This window comes from Prionailurus bengalensis, chromosome D3, assembly GCF_016509475.1.
Source record: "Prionailurus bengalensis isolate Pbe53 chromosome D3, Fcat_Pben_1.1_paternal_pri, whole genome shotgun sequence".
Classification (NCBI taxonomy): Eukaryota; Metazoa; Chordata; class Mammalia; order Carnivora; family Felidae; genus Prionailurus; species Prionailurus bengalensis.
In genome coordinates, this window is record NC_057356.1 from 29015124 (window position 1) to 29032614 (window position 17491).

Sequence of the window (17491 nt, forward strand, 5' to 3'; positions counted from 1 at the left end):
CATGGTGATCCCTTGATCTAACAGCCCTTCAGGTAAAGGCAACAGGAGAAAGGTGGGGAGAAACTGAGACAGGGCTAAGAATGTGGGGGGAGGAGTTCCAACTAGAGCATAAGGGAGAAGAGAGAGGACAGCAGTGTCCCACCGTGATAGGCCTTAAGTTCTGCTTCAGGCCTGGCCCATGGCGGTGAGGAGCCACCAGCGGGGCAAAGTTAGGAAGGACCTGCCCTGAGGAGACGCGGGGGCAGGGGGAGGTGTCCAAGGAGGGGCTGGATGGGAATGGCAAGTCGGCTCTCGATCTGTGTTTAGTTTGTGAAAATCACTGAGCTGTACACTCGCACTTTTTACTTCCATAAAAGTTTTTTAGAACAGGCGGGCCCGACTTGCCTAGAGAGGAGACTGCGACCCGGCTTAATGTGGGAAACGCTGCACAGCCAGACCACCCCACCAGACCGTGGGGCGGCCCCGTCGACCCCGCCCACGAAGACCCAGGTTTGGGGCCCGGGGGTGCGGAGGCGGCAGGGGGTGCGGAGGCGGCAGGGGGTGCGGAGGCGGCAGGGGGTGCGGAGGCGGCAGGGAGTGCGAGACCCACGTAGCAGGACCCAGGGTGGGGCTTGCTGCCCTGTGTCCTCCTTATACCCTGTTTAAGGGTTTCTAAACCTCGTGTTCTAGAGTCCACGAGTGTTTCGGTACTGGAGGCACCCGGGAGCGGCAGGTCTGCCTCTCCCTCGGGCCCCAGCCGCGGAAGACGCCTCACTCGCGGCCGCGGCGCCCGGACTCACCCTTGTTCTCCCGCTTGAGGTGCTCGATCTCCTCGTGGAGCTTGACCAGTGTCTCCGAGTGCTGCTGCTGCAGGAACTGCAGGCTCTTCTCCAGGTCCACGACCCGCTTCTGCGCCTCGATGAGCCCAACCTGCGTGCTGTGCTGCGCGGCCTGGAGGATGGCGGGCGGGCGCAGGCGCGACGTGCCCCGGGAGCCCGGGATCCCCGAGCTGGGGGGCCGCTGCCCGGCCGCCGCCACCCCCGCCCTCATGTCGCCGCTGTCGCCGCCTCTGCCGCCGCCTCTGCCGCCGCCTCTGCCGTCGCTGCACTCCCACTTGGTGGCTCGAGTGCCCCGGCCTGGTGCCGCGTCGCCATGGAAACGGGCGCGCGCGGGCGAGGGGGGCGGGGCGTGCGGCGGGGCGCCGTCTGTGATGCCCGAGAGACCACGCTGCTGGTGGGGGTGGGGCCTGCGTCAAGTTTGCCTGAGCTCGTACACCCTGACTTTGAAAGGCATCCTCTGAATTAAGGTCAGATAATCGTCCGCCTTTCCATAGGTCTTACTGTCCAATTGTCTATGCTTGTTTATTTTAATAGTTCGCTTCTGGAATAGATGATATGGATTACATATTCAAAAATCCAAAGGTAGAGGACTTTCTGCTTTATGAAATGTGGACAGAATATATGAAACAGCCACCTGGAAACAACGGAGAAGAACAAAAAGCAAAGTGGACGAAGGCAGCTCTTGAAAGAAGAGCTGCTTGGGGCGCCTGGGTGGTTCAGTTGGTTAAGTACCCAACTCTTGAGTCTGGCTCAAGTCACAACTGTGAGATGGAGACCCGTGTCAAGCTCTGCGCTGAGAGCAAGGAGCCTGATTGGGTCTCTCTCTCTCCCTGTCTGTCTCTCTCTCTCTCCCTCTCTCCTCTCTCTCTGCTCCTCCTCCGCTTGCATGCTCTCTTTCTCTCAAAATAAATAAATAAAACTATTTTTAAAAAGAAGAGCTGCTTTTTCCCTGAGCTCTCTCTTCTGGTCAGCCAGACCTCAAACAGGAAGCCACAGTCCTATTGGTTGCAGAAGGCAGAGGATGGAATTTGGGAAGGACAGTGCAGCTGGAAACTGAGGGGGCAACACAGTGAAGTTTGGAGCCTCTGCAAGTGAGGAGTTGAAAGCAATAAACTTCAAATATGTGGCTGGCCTGAACTGCCCACAGAATTCCAGGGATTCCAGGGAAAGAGAAAGAGCTGGAAGGCCAAAAGCTGAGAAGAGATTCATTTGCTGCTAGCTCCAGGGGAGACAGAATTTGGAGTCTGACAGAGCAGCTTGGTAAACGCCTCAGTTTTTTCTTTTAACCCCCAAAAGGATCACACCTTGGTAATAAAGACTGTGTTCTAGAAATAAGAGATTTGCCTTAGAACTAAGGGCAAAATCAGAAAATACCCACCCTCATAAAACTTAAAAGCCCAGCCTCCACAAGGTTTTGGTGACGTTCCAATAATTCACCCCCCTGGAGAACAAAACTCAACACTCTTCAGAGAATTATAACGGAACCCAGAATCTCTGTGTCCTGTCATCCATGATGTCTGCTATACAATAAAAAATACCAGACATGCCAAGAAACAGACAAATGTGACTGAGTCACGAGAAAAAAAAAAATCCAGATTCAGTCAATGGAAATAGATCTGCAAATAATACTAGATAAGAAAAGTTACAGAAAAAGTATTTTATAATGAATATGATTAAAACCTACAGAAAAAGATGGCCATAGTGAGTGGAATCATAGAAAAAAAATGATTGATAAAGCGTTAAAAATGAAAGGGAAAAAAAAGGAAATCCTGCAACTACAAATGTACCTGGATTTCTGGTTTCCTGGTCCAGCCTTGGCAATCATCGCTGCCATCCGCACAAAAGAGAAAGTCGCTGACAAGCTGAAAAATCAATGAACTCTTCTTAGATCCATCAGAGAACTGAGATCACAGGACAAACGGCTGCCCCCAAATTGGAGAGACAGAGAATCACAACCCACTGGAGCATCAATCTCTGTCTGAACCACTACCAGGCGAGGAAAAGCTAAACTGTAACGGATGAATTGCTGGTGTGGCCAGTGTAGACAAGGGTTAAAGAGTTCAGGGGGCAGAGGTCCAATCTTAAGGGGCCCGCACCTTTGTGAGTTTAACCTCCAGGAGCCCTACCAGATTCTCATGAGGAAGAAAGATGGAAAAAATCCCCTTGTGGTCCCAACAGGAAGAGGGTGAGGCAGCCATTTTGAAGTATTGCCCAGAGCTTTCTGTTCTTCAGGGATTTCCCTCAAAACAAACTAAGACAGCCCCAAATGCCAAACCGGCTGGGATTTTAATAGAGCCTAACAGACCTGGAGGAAAAGAAATACCTAACTCTAGCTGCGTCTAGCCTTCCCCTCTCTCCACACCTTTCTACCCCATCAGTGGGGGCCTGTGTAAAAATGGGATACAAGCGAAAGAATTGCCCATCTCAGAACTAATTTAAGAAGTGTCTAGGGGCATCTGTGTGGCTAAGTTGGTTAAGCATCTGACTCTTGATCTCAGCTTAGGTCTTGATCTCAGGTTCATGAGTTCAAGCCCTACATTGGGTCCCATGCTGGGCATGAAGTCTACTTTAAAAAAAAAACAATAATAAGTTTCTAGGAAAACCCAAAGACAACAAGGAAGACAAATTGAGGGCACCGGAGGAATATTTTGCCTCTGACACCTATGGCTGCAACAAGCAATAAACATGGACTAAACCCTGGCAAGATAAACAAAATCTCATGCTACAGGCCTGTTTACCTCAGTTGCTTCTTCACAGCACATCATATCCAAATTTCAACAAAAAATTACAAGGCATACTATGAGGTGCCTGGGTGGCTCAGCCAGTCAAGTGTCCAACTTCGGCTCAAGCCATGATCTCACAGTCCATGAGTTCAAGCCCCACACTGGGCTCTCTGCTGTCAGCACAGAGCCTCCTTTGGATCCTCTATCTCCCTCTCTCTCTCTCTCTCTCTGCCCCTCCCCAGCTGGCTCGCTCTCTCTCAAAATAAATAAACCTAAAAAAAAAAATTACAAGATATACTAAAAGACACACACACACACACAAAAACCCCCACATAGTTTGAAGAGACAGAACAAGCATCAGAGCTAGACTTGGATCTGGAGAGATGTTGGAATTATTGAATTGAAATTTTTATTTTTTCACATCTTATTTTATTTTATTTTTTATTTTAAAGAGAGAAAGAGAGTGCAAGCAGGGGAGAGGGGCAGAAGGAGAAAGAGAGGATCTTAACCAGGCTCCATGCTTAGCGAGGAGCCTGACACAGGGCTTGATCCCGTGACCCTGGAATCATGACCTGAGCTGTAATCAACAGTCAGACTTCAACTGACTGAGCCACCCAGGCGCCCCATCAGATTGGGAATTTTAAACAACTATGATGACTATGCTAATGGCTCTAATGGAAAAAGTGGACAATATGAAAGAATTGATGGATAATGTAAGCAAAGAGATGTAAACTCTAAGAAGGTAAAGGAAATGTGTGAAATCAAGAACGCTGTAACACAAGTGAAGAATGCCTTTGATGGGCTTATCAGCCGACTGGGCGAGGCCAAGGAAAGAATCAATGAGCTTGAAGTTACGTCAAGAGAAACTTCCAAAACTGAAATATGAAGAGAAGGATGAATGAAAATGACAGAACAGAATATCCACAAATCCTGTGACTGTTTCAAAAGGTGTAACGTATGTAGAGTGAGAAGACCGGAAGGAGAAGAGAGAAAGGAACAAAAAATATTTACAGCAATAACGACTGATAATTTCAAAAATTAACGAAAGACAACAAATCACAGATCCAGGAAGCTCAGGGAACACCAGGCAGGAGAAACACACACAAAAAATCTCCTCCTGGGCATATCACATTCTCACTGGAGAAAATTAAAGACAAAGAGAAAATCTGGAAAGAAACCAGAGGAGGAAAAAAGAAAAAGGGCTTTCATAGTAAGAAGTAAAGATAGAATCACATCGCATTTCTCCTCAGAAACCACGCAAGCAAGAGAGTGAAGAAAGATATTCATGTTGAAAGAAAAAAGCCACAAACTTAGAGTACTGTATCTAGCTACATTTTCCTTCAAAAGTAAAGAAGAAATAATAAAGACCTTCTCAGACAAACAAAAATTGAGGAACTTCGTTGCCAGTAGCCCTGCTTTGTGAGAAATGTTAAAAGAAATTCTTCAGAAAGAAGAAAAATGACATAGGTCAGACACTAAGATCTACATTAAGAAAAGAGCATTAGAGAAGGAATAAATGACGGTAAAAAAAAATTGCTGTTTCATATTCTTAAAACTTAAAAAAAATTGTGGGGCTCGAACTCACAACCCCAAGATAAAGAGTCACATGCTCCACCGACTGAACCAGCCAGGCACCCCTTCTTTTTCATATTCTTGTTTTTAAGTTTATTTATCTATTTTGAGAGAGAGGGAGAGAAAAGTGCAGGAGGGGCAGAGAGAGGGGGGGAGAGAGAGAATCCCAAGCAGGTTCTGCACTGTCAGCGCAGAGCCCCATGTGGGGCTCAAACTCACAAACCGTGAGATCATGACCTGAGCCAAAATCCAGAGTTGGATGTTTAACCGACTAAGCCACCCAGGCGCCCCGTCATATTCTTAATTAATCTTACAGATAACAGTTTGTTTAAAATAACCATAGCAAAAAATAATCATCATCATAGCAACAATGCATTTGGTAATTATAGCTTATCAATAAGTGAATGACAGCAATGTTATCAGAGATGGGAGGGAGAAATCAGAAATATTCTAAGGTCCTGCACTCCCGTGAGGTGCTATGGTGTTATTCTAAAGAGAACTTGGATTCACTGTAAGTGTATACTCAAGGGCAAACACTTAAAATAATTTTAAATCAAAAGTATAATTGATATGCTAAGAGAAGAGAGAAATGGGATAATATAAAAGGTTCAGTTAAAGGGGTGCCTGGCTGGCTCAGTCAGAAGAGCATGCAACTCCTAATCTTGTTGGGATTGGGAGCTCAAGCCCCACGTAGAGATTACTTAAAAATAAACAAACTTAAAAAAAAAAAAAAAGTCTGAGTTAAAGCCAGACAAGGTGGGAAAAGAGTGGAAGACAAAAAGAGAAACAAAGAGCAATGAATAGAAAACAGTAACAGGGGCGCCTGGGTGGCTCAGTCAGTGGAACATCCGACTTCGGCTCAGGTCACGGTCTTGCAGTTCGTGAGTTCGAGCCCCGCGTCGGGCTCTGTGCTGACAGCTCAGAGCCTGGAGCCTGCTTCAGATTCTGTGTCTCCCTCTCTCTCTGCCCCTCCCCTGCTCATGCTCTCAAAAATGAATAAATGTAAAAAAAAAAAAAAATGGTGTCAGGAACCTGAGAAAAATCACTTCTTACTGAAGCAACATCACAGTTGACTGTTTAACATTACAGTCTTTTGACAATTAAGGCAAAAGGAAAAGTCATTGTGGAATAGAGTTTTTATTCTCTCGCAAAGGAAATATGTACATTCTTCAGAAACAAATTTCTTTGGGACCCATATGGAGGGATTGAGCATTTTGGTGGCTTGGATAGGAAACATTGAGTAGAATGGATGATGTTTTCTAGAATACTTTCCCATAGTGCCTGGGTGGCTCAGTCGGTTAAGTGTCTGACGACTGTTGATCTCAGTTCAGGTCATGATCTTGCAGTTAGTGAGTTTGAGCCCCACATGGGGCTCTGTGCTGATGGAGTGGAGCCTACTTGGGATTCTGTCTCTCCTTCTCTCTGCCCCTCCCCGACTGGTGCTTGCGTGCTCTCTCTCTCAAAATAAACATTAAAAAATGTAAAAATAATAGGAAAAGAATACTTTCCTTAAGAGACAGGCAAGTCAGATGGATATTCATTTTATCATTTTTCCTTTTTTTTTTTTTTAATTTTTTTTTTTCAACGTTTATTTATTTTTGGGACAGAGAGAGACAGAGCATGAACGGGGGAGGGGCAGAGAGAGGGAGACACAGAATCGGAAACAGGCTCCAGGCTCTGAGCCATCAGCCCAGAGCCTGACGCGGGGCTCGAACTCACGGACCGCGAGATCGTGACCTGGCTGAAGTCGGACGCTTAACCGACTGCGCCACCCAGGCGCCCCTCATTTTTCCTTTTAAATGTATATATTCCTTTAATAAAATTAAAAGATAATGAAGATCTTTTAAAATCTACTGTTACAGGAAGATTTCAGTCTCTTCACTGCCACTATTCACAACGCCCCAGACATGAATACTACATATCTGGGGCTCTTTTTTCCAGTAGTTACCTCCATAGCTTTCGGTGATGTGCTTTTGCTACGATTTTTTAATTTATTTTGAGAGAGAGAGAGAGAGAGAGAGAGAGAGAGAGAATCCTAAGCAGGCTCTATGCTGTCAGCACAGAGCCCAATGTGGGGCTCGATCTCATGAACTGTGAGATCATGACCTGAGCTGAAATCAAGAGTCAGCCACTTAACCGACTGAGCCACCCGGGCACCTTTACTATTTCTTGATTTACCAAAATGAGCCACACCCACCGGCTTCCTTTCCTGTTCTAATGAGTGAGGGTTTAACTCACTTCTATCACCAATCCCACATTCTAATACAGTCCCATTATTATTCTCAGCTCCTCTCTTATTTATTAAAGATGTAATCCTACATCTTTAGTTTTGGTTTTACCTCATTTTACAGCAAACGAAGTGTGGCCGTGGGCTCACGAAAGCATGATATTGTCAGTGCCTCTGTCTGGAACTCACCGGTCCTGCTGTATTTCCCATCACCCTGAAGGATGGCGGAATGGCCTTTTGAAGATTTGCTTCTGGTGTCAGCTGGGTGAAATCACTTGGTGGAGCTAGCGTAATGTCCCTAATGTCCCGGGAGATGCGGGACGTGCTTTGAAGCAGCCACTAACGTGTAGTGAAGTTTCTTTCCCCGAGGCAAAGATATCCAAAGACTTCAGGAATCAAGGGGTAGAAGTGGGAGGAGCTTGTTTCACTGTTACTATTCTAATGACCTACCAGTAAAGTTTCAACTTCCCACCCCCACAGCTTCGGGTTCTGCTGGCTTAGAGGTCTTGCTTGGTTGCCACAGGTGGCAAGGGACATGCTGGTTCCACTGAACAGGAAGCTGAGACTGCCACCTGGTGACTTTGTCAGGCAAAAAGGGGGTTGCTGTACCGGTTGGGTGGCTGGGCTTGATTACCAAGCGTAAATCGGTTTGCTACTCCAGAATGGGGGCAAGGAGGAACACCTGGAACCCAGGAGATTCTCTTGGTAATCTTACGTAGGGCTCCCACATGCTGTGGTAAAAATGACGGAAAACTATAGCAACCTAAAACAGGCAGGACTAAGGGGCGACTGGGTGGCTCAGTCGGTTAAGCGTCCGATTCTTGGTTTTGGCTCAGGTCATGATCTTTCGGTTCAGGGGTTCTAGTCCCTCATTGGGCTCTGCGCTGGGAGCCTGCACACTCTCTCTCGCGCGCGCGCAAAATAAATAAGCACTGCTGGGAATTTACCCAAGGGATACAGGAGTGCTGATGCATAGGGGCACTCGTACCCCAGTGTTTATAGCCGCACTTTCAACAATACCCAAATTACGGAAAGAGCCCAGAAGTCCATCAACTGATGAATGGATAAAGAAGATGTGGTTTATGTATACAATGGAATATTACTTGGCAATGAGAAAGAATGAAATCTGGCCATTTGTAGCAACATGGATGGAACTGGAGAGTGTTACGCTAACTGAAATAAGTCATACAGAGAAACACAGATACTGTATGTTTTCACTCATATGTGGATCCTGAGAAACTTAACAGAAGACAGTGGGGAGGGGAAGGGGAAAAAAAAGGTTGCAGAGAGGGAAGGAGCCAAACCATAAGAGACTTAAAAACTGAGAACAGCGGCGCCTGGGTGGCTCAGTCAGTTAAGTGTCAGACTTGGGCTCAGGTCATGATCTCGTGGTTTGTGAGTTCGAGCCCCACGTCGGGCTCTGTGCTGACAGCTTGGAGCCTGAAGCCTGCTTGGGATTCTGTGTCTCTGTCTCTCTCTGCCCGTCCCCCACTTGTGCATTGTCTCTCTATCAAAAATAAATACAATGTAAAAAAAATTTTAAAACAGCAACAACAAACTGAGGGTTGATGGGGGTGGAGGAGAGGGGAAAGTGGGTGATGGGCATTGAGGAGGGCACCTGTTGGGATGAGCACTGGGTGTTGTATGGAAACCAATTTGACAATAAATTATATATTTTAAAAAAGTATATTTCAGAAAACACTGAATTTATAAAAAACAAACAAATAAATAATAAAACAGGCAGAACCATTTAAATCACAAAAACTTCTAGAATAAAGGGGCACCTGGGTGGTTCAGTGGGTTGAGCATCTAACTTCAGTTCAGGTCATGTTCTCGTGGTTCGTGAGTTCGAGCCCCACATCGGGCTCTCGGGCTCTCGGGCTCTCTGCTGTCAGCGCAGAGTCACTTTGGATCCTCTGTCCTCCTCTCGGTGCCCCTCCCCCGCTGAGCGCATGTGCGCTTTCTCCCGTGCTCTCTCTCCCAAAAATAAATAAACATTAAAAAAATTTGTTTTCAAGGATAAAGATCTAGGTCACCCCACCAGATTACCCCCCCCCCAATATGACTGGCTGAGGTGCTTGCTGGGGACAAAGAGAAAGGGTGGTGGAAGAACACTCATCTTGTCATGTGACCAATCACAGCCGCGAGCACAGTTGTGGCCAAAGATGTCCTGTGTCTTACTTTGATATGGACTTTTGTACTTCATACTTGTCTTTTTCTCCTCTCTCATTCTCATGCTACCAGGAAGTATTAATGTATAAATCATGGCTATTTCTGTAACTCAATATTAGGCTACAGGATAGCAGAATCCGAATCAGGAAACAAAGGCACATTTATTCAGAGATGGGTAAGGGGGAACTTTGGGTTTCTTCTTTCGGTTCGGCTGTCGGAAGGATAGCTGAATCATACAATGTGAAAGCATGGTGCTCCGAATACCTTTACTTGGAAGTTAAATGTTGAAAAGGAGGTGTTTGGATGCAAAGCTGAGCTGACCCAGGGGTAGATTGTGCTGGGCTGGTTGTGGTTAACCCGGCGCCACCACCATTCATTTTTAAGGCTGAGAACTCTATTTTCCAGAATCCCCTTTCCCTTAGGGTTTTGGGATAGAGCCAGCCAGAGAGAGAAAGTTGTAGGAGGTTTGGAAGATGGAGGTGAATCAGTCACAGTCAAGTATGTGGGTAAACAAGAGATCCACACTGGCTTCCTGGAGCACGACCCCCTTCATCACTGAATTCTGAGATGGTGTGTACAAGCTTCTTGGAGAATCTTGAGACCCACCCACCTTGGTGCTTCAGGCTGAGGTCTTTAGCATGAGCTTCTTTGCTCTTGCAGATAGCTTCCATTACCTCTGTTCTTTTGACTCTTCCCACACTCACGGAAGTCCCTGATTCTTTTTTTTTTTTTTTTTTTTTAAGTTTACTTATTGAGAGAGAGAGGGAGGGAGGGAGGGAGAGAATCCCAAGCAGGCTCCGCGCTGACACTGCAATGCAGGGCTTGATCCCATGAACCACGAGATCATGACCTGAGCTGAAATTAAGAGTCGGATGCTCAGCCAACCGAGTCACCCAGGTGCCCCTGATTGTAACACTTCTTTACACAACTTTTTTAGTTTTTAAGTAATCTCCACACCTAATATGGGGCTCAAATCCATGACCCCAAGATCAAGAGTCAAACACTCTTTCAGCTGAGCCACCCAGGGACCCCTACAAGGTAATTTTAGAACCTTTTTGTTCTTTTAAAAGAAACCCTGTACCCATTAATGGTCACTCCTCATTGCCTCTCTTGGCCCCAGTCCTAAGCAACCAGGAATCTACTTTCTGTCTCCATAGGTCTGCCTGTTCTGGACATTTCGTAGCAATAGAATTCACAATATGTGATCTTTTGCAAATGGCTTCTTTCACTTAATATAATGTTCTCAAGATTTACTCCTGGGCACCTGGCTGGCTCAGTCGGTAGAACATGTGACTCTTGATCTCGAGTTTGTGAGTTCAAGCCCCATTCTGGGCATAGAGTTTCCTAAATAAACAAGCAACCCAGCAAATAAATAGCTTTTAAAAAGATTTACTCATATTGTAAATATGAGTAATTGTAATTTACTCATATTGTAAATACTTCGTTCCTTTTTATGGCCAAATAGTATTCCATTGCATGGGCATACAGCATTTGGTTTATCCCTTCATCACGTGGTGGACATTTGGGTTATTTCTACTTTGGGGCTATTGTCAATAATGCTGCCATGAACATTTGTGTATCTGTTTTTGTGTGGGCCTATGTTTTCAAAATTAAAAAATATTTTGTACTGAAAAACGACACTTTCCAAATGAAAAGACAATCTACAGAATGGGAGAAAATATTTCCAAGTCACATATTTGATAAAGTGCTTACATCTAGAATATGCAAAGAGTTCTTACAATTCAATAATAAAAAATTTAATAATCCAAATTAAAAATGGGTGAAAGCCAGGGCACCTTGGTGGCTCAGTCGGTTAAGCATCCGACTTTGGCTCAGGTCATGATCTCGCAGCTTGTGAGTTCAAGCCCTGCATCAGGCTGTCTGCTATCAACACAGAGACTTCTTGGAATTCTCTGTCCCCCTCTCTCTGCCCCTCCTCCTCTCATGCTCTCTCTCTCTCAAAAATAAACATTTTTAAAAAATAAAAATGGATGAATGGATAAAGAAGTTGTGGTCTATATGCACGATGGAATACTGCTTGGCAATGAGAAAGAATGAAATATGGCCATTTGCAGCAACGTGGATGGAACTGGAGAGTGTGATGCTAAGTGAAATAAGTCAGGCAGAGAAAGACAGATACCATATGTTTTCACTCTTATGCGGATCCTGAGAAACTTAACAGAAGACGGGGGGGGGTGGCAGGGGGAAGCAGAAGTTACAGAGAGAGAAGGAGGCAGACCTAATAGACTCTTAAATACTGCGAAGAAACTGAGGGTTGATGGGGGCTGGGAGGGAGGGGAAAGGGGGTGATGGGCATTGAGGAGGGCACCTGTTGGGATGAGCACTGGGTGTTGTATGGAAACCAGTCTGACAATAAATTTCATATTCAAAAAATAATAAAAAAAATAAAAATAAAAATGGGTGAAGGATTTCAACAGACATTTCTCCAAAGAAGATACACAAATGACCAATAAGCACAAGGAAAGATACTCAGCACCTGTTAGTAATCAGGGAAATGCAAACCAAAACCACAATAAGACACCGTTTCACAGTCACCAGGATAGCTGTCGCCAAAAAGACAAACACTAATAAGAGTTCGTGATACGAGACAGAGCTGGAACCCTCACACGTCGCTGGTGAGAATGTAAAATGTTGCAACAGTGTTTGGCAATTCCTCAAAAAGTAAAGAGAAGGCTCAGCAATTCTGCTCCTAGGTACATAACCCAAGAGAATTGAAAATATAGGTTCCAGGGGAGCCTGGGAGGCTCAGTTAAGGGTCCAGCTCTTGATTTTGGCTCAGGTCATGATCTCACAGTTCGTGGGTTCGAGTCCCACATCGGGCTCTGTGCTGACAGTGCAGAGCCTGCTTGGGATTCTCTCTCTCCTTCTCTCTCTGTCCCTCCCCCTGACTCTCTCTCTCTCTCTCACACAAAATAAACATTAAAAGAAGAAATAAATGGGGCACCTAGGTGGCCCAGTCAATTACGCGTTTTACTTTGACTCAGGTCATGTGGTTCGTGGGTTCAAGCCCCACATCGGGCTCTCTGCTGTCAGCATGGAGACCGCTTCGGATCCTCTGTCCCCTTCTCTCTGCCTGCCCCCCCACCCCCCCCTTCTCTCTCTCTCTCTCAACAATAAATAAAAAACATAGTTCCATACAAAACGGATACATAAATGTTCATGGCAGCATTATTCACAATAAATAGCCCCAAAGGAGAAATAACCCAAGTGTCCACCAAGTGGTGAATGGATAAATAAAATGTAGTATATCCACACAATGGAATATTATTTGGCCATAAAAAGGAACGAAGCACTCATATACACCACGATATGAGTAAATCCACTCTCCCTATTTTTTCTTTTGGCATTTGTACTTTGGGTGTCATACCTAAAACACTATTAACTAATGCAAAGTTATAAAGATTATTCCTCTGTTTTCTCCTAACAGGTTTTTTTTTTTTTTTTTTGAGAGAGAGGGTACAAGTGAGTGAGGGACAAAGAGAGAGGGAGAGAGAGAATCCCACGAGGAACAGAGAAAGAGAGAGAGAAGCAGGGCTCACCCAAAGCGGGGCTCAAACTGACGACCTAAGAGATCATGACCTGAGCCACAGTCCGATCGATGTTTAACTGACTGAGCCACCCGGGCGCCGCTCTCCTCTTTTATAATTTCAGCTCCTCTATCTGGGTCTTTGATCCTCTCTCCGGGTCTAAGTTTTTGGACAGGACCCTTCCAGTGCAGTGATTGTGTTTTTCCCCCAGTGATTTTTGTTCAACCTTAGGCTGAAAAGCCCCTTCCCTGACCTCAATCCTTTCTACTCATGTACAAATTAACTTATCCAAGGCATTCATATTGTGATTCCTGAGGTGTTAGGGGCTGGATGTGTATATAATAGGTACAGTATTTGTCAAACAATCGTATTTATTGGGCAGCTGCTGTGTGCTTGCATGATGCCGGAGCTAGAAAGGTGAGTAAAATATGATAGTTGTCCTCAAGGAGCAAACACACAAGCTGGAGATTCATTCAGAAGTATTTATTTATTCAGTACTTTGTTTTATTTTAAGTAGGCTCCATGTCCAATGCGGGACTTGAACTCAGGACCCTGAGATTAAGAATCACATGCTCAGGGCGCCTGGGTGGCTCAGTCGGTTAAGGACCTGACTTCGGCTCAGGTCGTGATCTCGTGGTCCGTGAGTTCAAGCCCCACATCGGGCTCCGTGCTGACAGCTCAGAGCCTGGAGCCTGCTTTGGATTCTGTGTCTCCCTCTCTCTCTGCCCCTCCCCCGCTTACACTCTGTCTGTCTCTCTCTCTCAAAAATAAACAAACATAAAAAAAAAAAAAGTCATGTGCTCCACCGACTGAGCCAGCCAGGAGCCTCTGTTCAGCACCTTGAAGTGCCCAGCACCAAGCAAATAAGACATCCCTCTTTACTTTTATTTGCTGAATGGTGGCAATGAGTGCACAGGAGGGCACGAAATCCAGTCCAGGAGGAGGGGAAGTGGAGGAGGCAAGGTCTCTTAGAGGAAGTGATGACTGGCGGTCTTCCAGGATGGGTGGCAGTCGGCTGCTGAGGAAGGAAGGAGGCCAAGCCGACCTTCAGAGACGTGGCCTGAGGAGCAGAATGTACACTTCCTCAGTGGGCACCAGGCTGTGCGCGGGGAAAACAGCGCTCCTTCCACCCAGAGAGGGAGGGCGGAGGAAGCAAGTTCCGGGCCGTCTGAAGCCATCCCAGGCAGAAGGCTCGCTTCACCCACTTTACTGCATTGCCTAGAACATAGACCCTTAAATAATAAGACGTCAGATGCACAAACTCAGAGCCTCCCGGATGGTGTTCTGTACAACAGAAGATGCAGACGTTCATTGTGGGAAGTCCACCGTTCTGCAGATGGTTTGGGGAGCTTTTCACCTGAGCATCACAAGAAATACATTGAGTGCATGCCGGGAGATGCCATGTCTGCTGCACTCAGGCGGTGGAGGTGCTGCGTGGCAGGTCCTATAGGTCCAATTCTCCCTGAAGCGGCTGCTCTCCAGAAGCTGAACACAGCTAAAGGCAGGCTAAGGGAGGTGGCTGCAGATGTATAATGGTGCGAAGACCCAAAAGGGACGGTGAAAGCAGTTGAACGGCTGACAACTTCACCTTCCCCTACCGCCTGGTGCAGTAAGCGCTTGGCGCCCCCAAGGGCCCACCTTACTCTATGGCTGGAAGGCATTTGCTCCCTTCTCTGGCTTCTTTGCATTTTTCTGACCTCTTGGGGCAGCAGTGACCCACATGGATGTTAAAGTCAGTGGCTGTTCTCACAGCTGGAATATTGGTTGAGAGGGAGTAGGACTTTTTTTTTTTTTTTATGAAATTTATTGACAAATTGGTTTCCATACAACACCCAGTGCTCATCCCAAAAGGTGCCCTCCTCAATACCCATCACCCACCCTCTCCTCCCTCCCACCCCCCATCAACCCTCAGTTTGTTCTCAGTTTTTAACAGTCTCTTATGCTTTGGCTCTCTCCCATTCTAACCTCTTTTTTTTTTTTTTTCCTTCCCCTCCCCCATGGGTTCCTGTTAAGTTTCTCAGGATCCACATAAGAGTGAAACCATATGGTATCTGTCTTTCTCTGTATGGCTTATTTCACTTAACATCACACTCTCCAGTTCCATCCACGTTGCTACAAAAGGCCATATTTCATTTTTTCTCATTGCCACATAATATTCCATTGTGTATATAAACCACAATTTCTTTATCCATTCATCAGTGGATGGACATTTAGGCTCTTTCCATAATTTGGCTATTGTTGAGAGTGCTGCTATGAACATTGGGGTACAAGTGGCCCTATGCATCAGTACTCCTGTATCCCTTGGATAAATTCCTAGCAGTGCTATTGCTGGGTCATAGGGTAGGTCTATTTTTAATTTTCTGAGGAACCTCCACACTGCTTTCCAGAGCGGCTGCACCAATTTGCATTCCCACCAACAGTGCAAGAGGGTTCCCGTTTCTCCACATCCTCTCCAGCATCTATAGTCTCCTGATTTGTTCATTTTGGCCACTCTGACTGGCGTGAGGTGATACCTGAGTGTGGTTTTGATTTGTATTTCCCTGATAAGGAGCGACGCTGAACATCTTTTCATGTGCCTGTTGGCCATCCGGATGTCTTCTTTAGAGAAGTGTCTATTCATGTTTTCTGCCCATTTCTTCACTGGGTTATTTGTTTTTCGGGTGTGGAGTTTGGTGAGCTCTTTATAGATTTTGGATACTAGCCCTTTGTCCGATATGTCATTTGCGAATATCTTTTCCCATTCCGTTGGTTGCCTTTTAGTTTTGTTGGTTGTTTCCTTTGCTGTGCAGAAGCTTTTGATCTTCATAAGGTCCCAGTAATTCACTTTTGCTTTTAATTCCCTTGCCTTTGGGGATGTGTCGAGTAAGAGATTGCTACGGCTGAGGTCAGAGAGGTCTTTTCCTGCTTTCTCCTCTAAGGTTTTGATGGTTTCCTGTCTCACATTTAGGTCCTTTATCCATTTTGAGTTTATTTTTGTGAATGGTGTGAGAAAGTGGTCTAGTTTCAACCTTCTGCATGTTGCTGTCCAGTTCTCCCAGCACCATTTGTTAAAGAGGCTGTCTTTTTTCCATTGGATGTTCTTTCCTGCTTTATCAAAGATGAGTTGGCCATACGTTTGTGGGTCTAGTTCTGGGGTTTCTATTCTATTCCATTGGTCTATGTGTCTGTTTTTGTGCCAGGGAGTAGGACTTTTTGATGGGGAGAGGAGAGGTTGGGAAACAATTTGATCTATTTCGGTCATTAGATGTTTGAGAAACTTATGCCAGGAATTCTGGTTTGCAGAGTCCAAAAAAAAAAAAAAAAAAAAAAAGCTAGCGAGGTTTTTAAAGTGAAAGCTACCCGAGTCACGTATCATCTGAAGGCTGCTCATGCAGAAGGTCTGATCTACTCTTCGACATCAGAGGGGAAGTACAGGTTCCTCCCAATTCCAGAGCCTCTGTCCTACGTCACCTATACCGAGCAATCAGAGCCCGAGTGAGCCACCTGGGGTCAGCGGTGGGGCCGGGTGAAGCCTCGGTATCTGATGGATTTGGTCTTGAAAGGCAGTGGGGCCAGCATGGGCTCCTGGGAACAATGTCACCTGAGGGGTTGGCAAGTCTGAGGCGCGGGAGGCAGAGCAGAGCCTCCAGAGATCGTGCACCTGTGCTTCCTGTGCTGAATGCCACCAGAAGGGGTCGTGAGCTCTGAGGTGTCTGGATTTGGCCCTTTGGCAGCATTTGGGGTGGTGGTGGCTGGTGGTGGAGGCGTGAGGAATTGGAGGGCCAGGCCAGTTAGGATGGGAAGCTCCAGGAGGCGGGAATGAATGGGCGGCAGGAAGCCGGTCTGAGCCCGAGCCAGGCCCTGCAGCCTCTGCCCTTGGATGTCACCTACCCTTTCAGTGTGCTGTGGACAGAACTGCTGAGGGCACTGCCCACCCGCGGTCCCCATTCCCCCAACTGTGACTCCAGGGCTCCTCCGCCTGTACCTCTACCTCTGCTCTCGTCCCACGGCCCTTTCTCAACGCTGCAGCTCAGAGCTCTTTGCAAAGTAGCTCGGGGTCACAGGGAGGGTAAGGTCCCCGTTGCCCTCACCTGGAGCAGCAGCCACGCCGGACCCCCTCTGCTCCTGCTCCTGAGACGGGAGCCACCCAACGCTGTGGGCTGTCTGACCACGTGCCGCTGCTCCCCCAGACCCCGACCATTGGAACCATTCCCTTCCTTGACCTCACTGTTCTTCGTTATGACTTCTGGACTCTGCATCTACTAAGTCCCAGGGAAACGGAGGGTCCTGTCTGTTCTCTCTGGGGAACACAGCGCCCACCCAGCACAGTGCGGGGTATACACAGAAGGTGGCTGTTTTACAGCTCCTGGGTGAACGGGTGGAGTGTCTTGTTTTCGCATTTTAGGGTGTTAGAGAATGTTTTCAGGTGAAAAAGGGGCACAAGAGAAATGT